The sequence below is a fragment of the Rhinolophus sinicus genome, chromosome 6 (genome assembly GCF_057876585.1).
Source record: "Rhinolophus sinicus isolate RSI-liver-muscle chromosome 6, RSI-T2T, whole genome shotgun sequence".
NCBI lineage: Eukaryota > Metazoa > Chordata > Mammalia > Chiroptera > Rhinolophidae > Rhinolophus > Rhinolophus sinicus.
The window spans coordinates 38276103-38283101 of NC_142506.1; positions in this window are offsets into that span (position 1 = coordinate 38276103).

The window sequence follows — 6999 nt, forward strand, 5'->3', positions numbered from 1 at the left end:
ATATATAAATATATATATATATATATATATATATACACACACATATATATATACACACATATATATATACATATATATATATATATATATATATATATATATATATATATATATATATATATATATATGTATGTACTCACAAGAAGCGGAGTACAACATTAGGAATAGAGGCAATGGAAATGTAATGGCTCTGTGTGATGTCAGAGGGTTAGTGGATGGGGGGAGGGGGTTCACATAATGTGAGGGATATAAAAGATAAACATCTAAGTATTACTTTGTCTTGTGCACCTGAAACTATTAAAAAAAAAAAAAAAGGACTGTACATTACAATCAAGTGCAGTTCTTTCCAGGGGAGCAGGATGGTTCAACACATGCAATTTGATCAATGTGATACACCACATAAACAAAATAAAGAATAAAAAATCATGATTATATAAATAGATGCCGACATAGCATTTGACAAGATACAACATCCATTTATGATTAAAGCACAATAAAATGGATGTAGGAAAAAAATACCTCAAAATTATAAAGGCCACATAAGACAAACCATTAGCTAATATCATACTTAATGGTAAAAAAACAAAAACAAAACAAAACAAAAGTGAAATCTTTTCTTCTGATACCAGAAACAAGACAAGGATGCCCCTTCTCACCACTGTTATTCAACATAGGATTGGAAGTCCTAGCCAGAGCAATCAGGCAAGAGAAATAAATAAATTTGGGAATGAAGAAGTCAAATTGTCACTTTTTGCAGTTGACATGATTCTTTATATAGAAAACCCTAAGGCTCTACCAAGAAACTTTTAGAAACAATAAGCAAATACAGTACATTTGCAGGACATAAAAATCAATGTGCAAAAATTTATTGTGTTCCTGTATACTAATGATGAAATTTCAGAAAAAAGAATGAAAAAACAATTCCTTTTGGAATTGAGACATAAAGAGTAAAATAGTTACAAATAAACTAACAAAGGATGTGAAGGACCAATGCACTGAAAACTACAAGACATTATTAAAAGAAATTGAAGAAGACACCAAGAAAGGGAAAGATATTCCATGTTCATGGATTGGAAAAATCAACATACTTAAAATGGCCGTATTACCCAAAGCAATATCCATATTTAATGTAATTTCCATCAAAAATCCTAATGACATTTTCTAAAGAAAAAGAACAAAAAAAAAGAATCATCAGATTTGTATGGAATCACAAAAGACCCTGAATGACCAAAGCAATCCTGACAACAAAAAACAAGGCCAGAGATATCACAATTCCTTGACTTCAAGTTATACTACAAAGTGGCAATAATCAAAACAGCATGGTATTGGCCAAGAAACAGACACACAAACCAATGTAACAGAATTGAGAACCCAGAAATAAATTCACATATATATGGGCAGATAAGTTTTGACAAAGGAGGCAAAAATATACAATGGAGAAAGAAAGCCTCTTTAGTAAATGATGCTGGGAAAATTGGAAAGGCACATGCAAAAGAATGAAAATGGACTGCTATCTGTCACCATACATTAAAATTAACTCAAAATGGATCAAAAACCTAAATACAAGACTCAAAACAATAAATTGCATAGAAGAAAACATCGGTACTAAACTTATTGACCTTGGTCTTAGAGAGGATTTTATAAATTTGAACTTAAAGGCCAGGGAAGTAAAAGCAACAATATATGAATGGGACTATATGAAACTAATAAGCTTTTGCACAGAACAAAAAAAAATAAGCAACAAAATAGAGGCAAGCAACCAAATGGGAGAAGATATTTGCAAAAAATACCTGTCTTTATTTGCGCTGTCATGGCTGCCTCGATGTCCTGAATCATTTTGATTTTGGGAAAGAGCTGGAAGTTGCACGGTGCCAAATCCGGTGAATAAGGTGGATCAGGACACACTGTATTTTTTTATTTGACAGAAATTGCCACATACCAGAAACAATGTGTGACATGGAGCATTGTCATGGTGGAGGATGCTTTACAACACACTTTGTTTTTTAATTTTTCTTAAAAAAAATGTTTTTTAAATTGAGGAATGTTGGGGAACAGTGTGTTTTTCCAGGGCCCATGAGTTCCAAGTCAAGTCATAGTCCATCAATCTAGTTGTGGAGGGTGCAGCTCAGCTCCAAGTCTAGTTGCCGTTTTCAACCTTTAGTTGCAGGGGGCGCAACCCACCATCCAGTGTGGGAATTGAACTGGCAACCTTGTTCTTAAGAGCTTGTGCTCCAACCAACTGAACCATCTGGCCGCCCCTACAGTACACTTAAAAACATACTTTATCTCAACCATAGCTCACACCTGACTGACTGCACTAAACAAGTTGAAACTTGTCACATACTGTTACTAAGGCTAGACATGCAGCACCCTGTATTGAAGATCCCTGCCTTTCTTTGGATGACAGTCAGCAGCAGCATTCACTGTATATTTTGATCACAACGGAAAGGGTCCATGTCACACCTGGCTTCTGGTATGGCTATTTCTGTCAAATGAAAACATTACAGTGTGTCCTCATCCACCTTATTCACCAGACCTCGCACCATGCAACTTCTGGTTCTTCCTCCAAATCAAAATGACCATGAAAGGTAAGTGCTTTGAATCAATTCAGGACATTGAGGCAGACACGACAGTGCAACTAAAGACATTCACGAAAGAGGACGTCCAGAACTGTTTCAGAAAGTGACAAGAATCATGAGATAAGAGTATTTGAAGTGAGGGGGAGTATTTTGAAGGGGATAAATGGCAATGTGTTTTTTAACTGTAATAAATTTTTTAAATTTAAACATCCACTGTATTATTTGATCACACCTCATAACTCAAAATCACTTAAGGAAAAACAAAAATTTACCAGTTTAAATAACTGAGAGTTTAAGGAGTGGTTCTAAATATGGGCTTACTGAATCCAGGTCTCAGATCATGCCATAAGAAACTCTTTCCAGGTTTATTTCTTTTATTCTTTGGGGTGTTTTATACAGCAAGTTCTCTCCATATGACTGGAAAAGATGGTCCTCACAGCTCTAGGCTTACATAGTCCTATACAGCTCAAAATTTCAGAAGGATACTAAGTATCTACACTAATCCCCCCAAAATGGCTAAACTTGGATCTGGTTGGATTCCATAGTCACTGTGCCCAGGGCAATGGAGCATTCTGATTGGTCAGTTTAGGTCATATGCAAGCATCTGTGGAAAGGATGGCTTCTTCTTTTTCCTTTTGCACACTAATTATGACTTTATTTAAAAATTAGCAAATAATATTGTAGAAATATTGATATATAGATTTCTAAAATTCTACATCTTAAATTTAGTTGGCAAACATCAATTTTAGCTATAAGCATAAATTTAGTGTTCCACATAGAAGCCAGACACTAAACTGTAAAATATTTTTTAAAAAATGCTTTCTTTTATTTGAAAATATCAGTTTAAGATTGTAAAAATACACAGCTCTGTAATAAAACAGTTGGCTGTACAGGAGTACTCCTTTTTTACAGTATTATTACTTTTTACTTCATAAAGGAGCTATTGGTTATGCTGTAGGATTTAATAGTTATAGCACCAAAAGGCAACTATTTAGGAAAGAGGCAGAAAAAGAAATGTATACAACGTAATATTTCTTTTAGGTACAATAAGCATAATAGTGTTTTAGGAAGACAAGATAAAAATTACTCAAGGCCAGCACGGTTCTCACTGAATAAAAACAATGGGCTAAATACTGAGCTCCTCTCTGTGAATCTAATAATCAGTGCCTTAGTTGTTATATTGATAATTTCAGAGGTAGTCATCTTGGTACTCACCATGATACTCATCTGGGTATTTTGCATGATGACTGTTATCACTGATTTCTGACCCATTTGTTCCTGTTCCTTGGCTTCCATTGTGAATGACAGGTTCTGTCAGCGCAGCACAGTATTTATGATCATAAGTTCACAATTAAGTTCATGAACTCATCCTGGAAAAAGTGCTACATACCTCATTGGTGAATATCACTATGGTCACTTTTGAAGTACTACTCTTAGGAAGCTAGTGCCTAGTCCACCCTTCAAAGCAATTTTGGAACTCTTTTTCTGGAATGGCCATCGGAGCGGTCGTCGTATTACCCTTGATGTCCTGAATGTCATCAAAATGTCTATCTTTCAATATTTCCTTTATCTTTGGGTAAAGAAAGAAGTCATTGGGGGCCATATCAGGTGAGTAGGGAGGGTGTTGCAATACAGTTATTTGTTTCCTGGCTAAAAACTTCCTCACATACAGTGCCATGTGAGCTGATGCATTGTTGTGATGCAAGAGCCATGAATTGTTGGCAAAAAGCTCAGGTCATTTTTGTCTAACATTTTCATGCAGCCTTTCCAGCACTTCCAAATAGTAAACTTGGTTAACTCTTTGTCCAGTTGGCACAAATTCATAATGAATAACCCCTCTGATATCAAAAAAGCTTAGCAACATTGTTTTCACTCTTGATTTGGACTGATGGAATATTTTTGGTCGTGGAGAATTGGCTGGTTTCCATTGTGCACTTTGACGCTTTGTTTCAGGGTTGATTGGTACACCCATGTTTCATCACTAGTGATGACATGACTCAAAACATCGTCTTCACTTTCCAAAAGGTCTTGGCAAACTTCGACTCTCCTTTGCTTTTGTTCATCAGTCAGCTCCTTCGGGACCATTTTTGTACTCACCTTTCTCATGCCAAGATTTTCAGTTAAGATTTTCCTAACTGTTTCTCTATCGATGTTTACTTGGTCTGCTGTGCTTCTCACAGCCAGCCAATGATTTTGATGCATAATTTGACGAATGTTTACAATGTTTTCCTCAGTTCTGCTTGTTACTGGCTTCCCCGAACTCTCTTCATCAGTGATGCATTCTCTCCCCTCAGAAAAACATTTAATCTATTCGTACACTGCTGTTTTCTTCATGGCATTATCCCCATATATGTGGACTAACATATCCCTGATTTCACTTCCATTCTTGCCAAGTTTAACAAGAAATTTAATGTTTGTTGGTTGCTCTAATTCAAGCTCAGACATTCTTGTGACAACACACAAAAACACCCAACAACAATAATGAACGTCACTCAGCAAGATACCGCCACACATTGACACGAACACAGCTGTGAGACACTGATATACCAAGTTCATAAAACCTTACCAAACAAACTGTTTGTATAGTGTTGCGCCATGGCAAGTTCGCGAACTTAATTGCCAGACTATATATACATATATGTATATATATATGTATATTCTTATTTTTAAATATTTGTTTGAATTGCAGTTAACATACAATACTGTATTGGTTTCACATGTATAACATAAAGAGTAGACATTGATATACCTTAGGAAGTGATCACCCTGATAAATCTGGTACCCATCTGATACCATACATAGTTATTACAATATTCTTGATTATAATCCTTAGCCTATACCTTATATCCTGACTACTTTGTAACTGCCAAATTGTACTTCTTAATCTCTTTTCCTTTTCACTGCCCACCCCAAACCCCTTTCCATCTGGCAATCATCAAAAGGTTTCTGTTTTGTTTGTTTATTTTGTTGTTTAGATTCCACATATAAATGAAATCGTGTGACATTTGTCTTTCTCTGTCTGATTTACTCCATTCAACATAATATCCTCTAGATCAGGGATGTCCAAATTTTTGAACGTTTTTTACCAAGGGCCATATGCAGTAAAATACACAAACAGCCGGGCCACTCACTCGAGGTGAAGTATGTATTTCCTCACCTGGTTTATTTAAGTAAACTAAATATATTTTTGGAAATTGCTGTGGGCCAATTAACAATGGATTGCGGACCGCAGTTGGCCCGTGGGCTGCAGTTTTGACACAGCCTGCTCTAGATCTATCCATGCTGTTGCAGATGGCAAGATTTCATGTTTTTTTGTTATGACTGAGTAATATTTCATTTTATGTATGTACCATCTCTTCTTTATCCATTTATTTATTCATAAACACCCAGGTTGCCTCTATATCATGGCTATTGTAAATACTGTTGCAATGAACACGTGGATGCCTATGTCCCTTCATAGTAGTGTTTTGAGTTTCTTTGGATAATACCGAGAAGTAGGATTACTGGATCCTTATTTGTTTCTTGTTTTAGCCTTTGTTTTAAAGTCTATTTTGTCTGGTATAAGTATTATTACCTCAGCTTTTTCGGTTTTTGTTTCCATTTCCATGAAATATCTTTCTCTATCCCTTTACTTTCAGTCTGTATGTGACTTTTGACATAAAGTGAGTCTCTTATAGGCAGCATATGTATAAGTATTGTTTTCCTATCCATTCAGTCACCCTATGTGTTTTTTATTTTATTTATTTTTATTTTATTGATTTCAGGTGTACAAAACAATGTAATAGTTAGATATTTCACCCCTCATAAAGTGATAACCCCCCACCCCCAATCTATTGCCACTCTGACATCATATATATCTATTACAATTCCACTGACTTTATTTCCTATGCTGTATTACATATCCCGTGACTATGTATATATTAAATTATAGTTGATGTACAATATTATTCAGCTTTACCTTCAGGTGTACAGTGCAGTGGTCAGGCATCTATACTGTCCATGAAGTGGTCTCCCTAATAAGACATGTGCCCATCTGACACCCTACAGAATCTTTACAATATTATTGATTATATTTCCTAAACTGTCTTTCATATCCCCATGGCAATATTGTAGTTACCAATTTGTGCTTTCTAATTCTCTCCCTTTCTCCCTCATCCCTACACCCCTTCCATCTAGCAACCATCAGTTTTTCCTCTATATCTCTGAGACTATTTCTGTTTACTTTGCTCATTTATTCAGTTCTTTAGATTCCACATATGAGATCATATGGTATTTGTCTTTCTCTGACTGACTTATTTCACTTAGCATAATGTTTTCTAGGTCCATCCATATCGTTGCAAATTGTAAGATTTCATTCTTCTTTTAGCTGAGTAATACTCCATTGTATAAATATACCACAGTTTCTTTCTTTCTTTTCTTT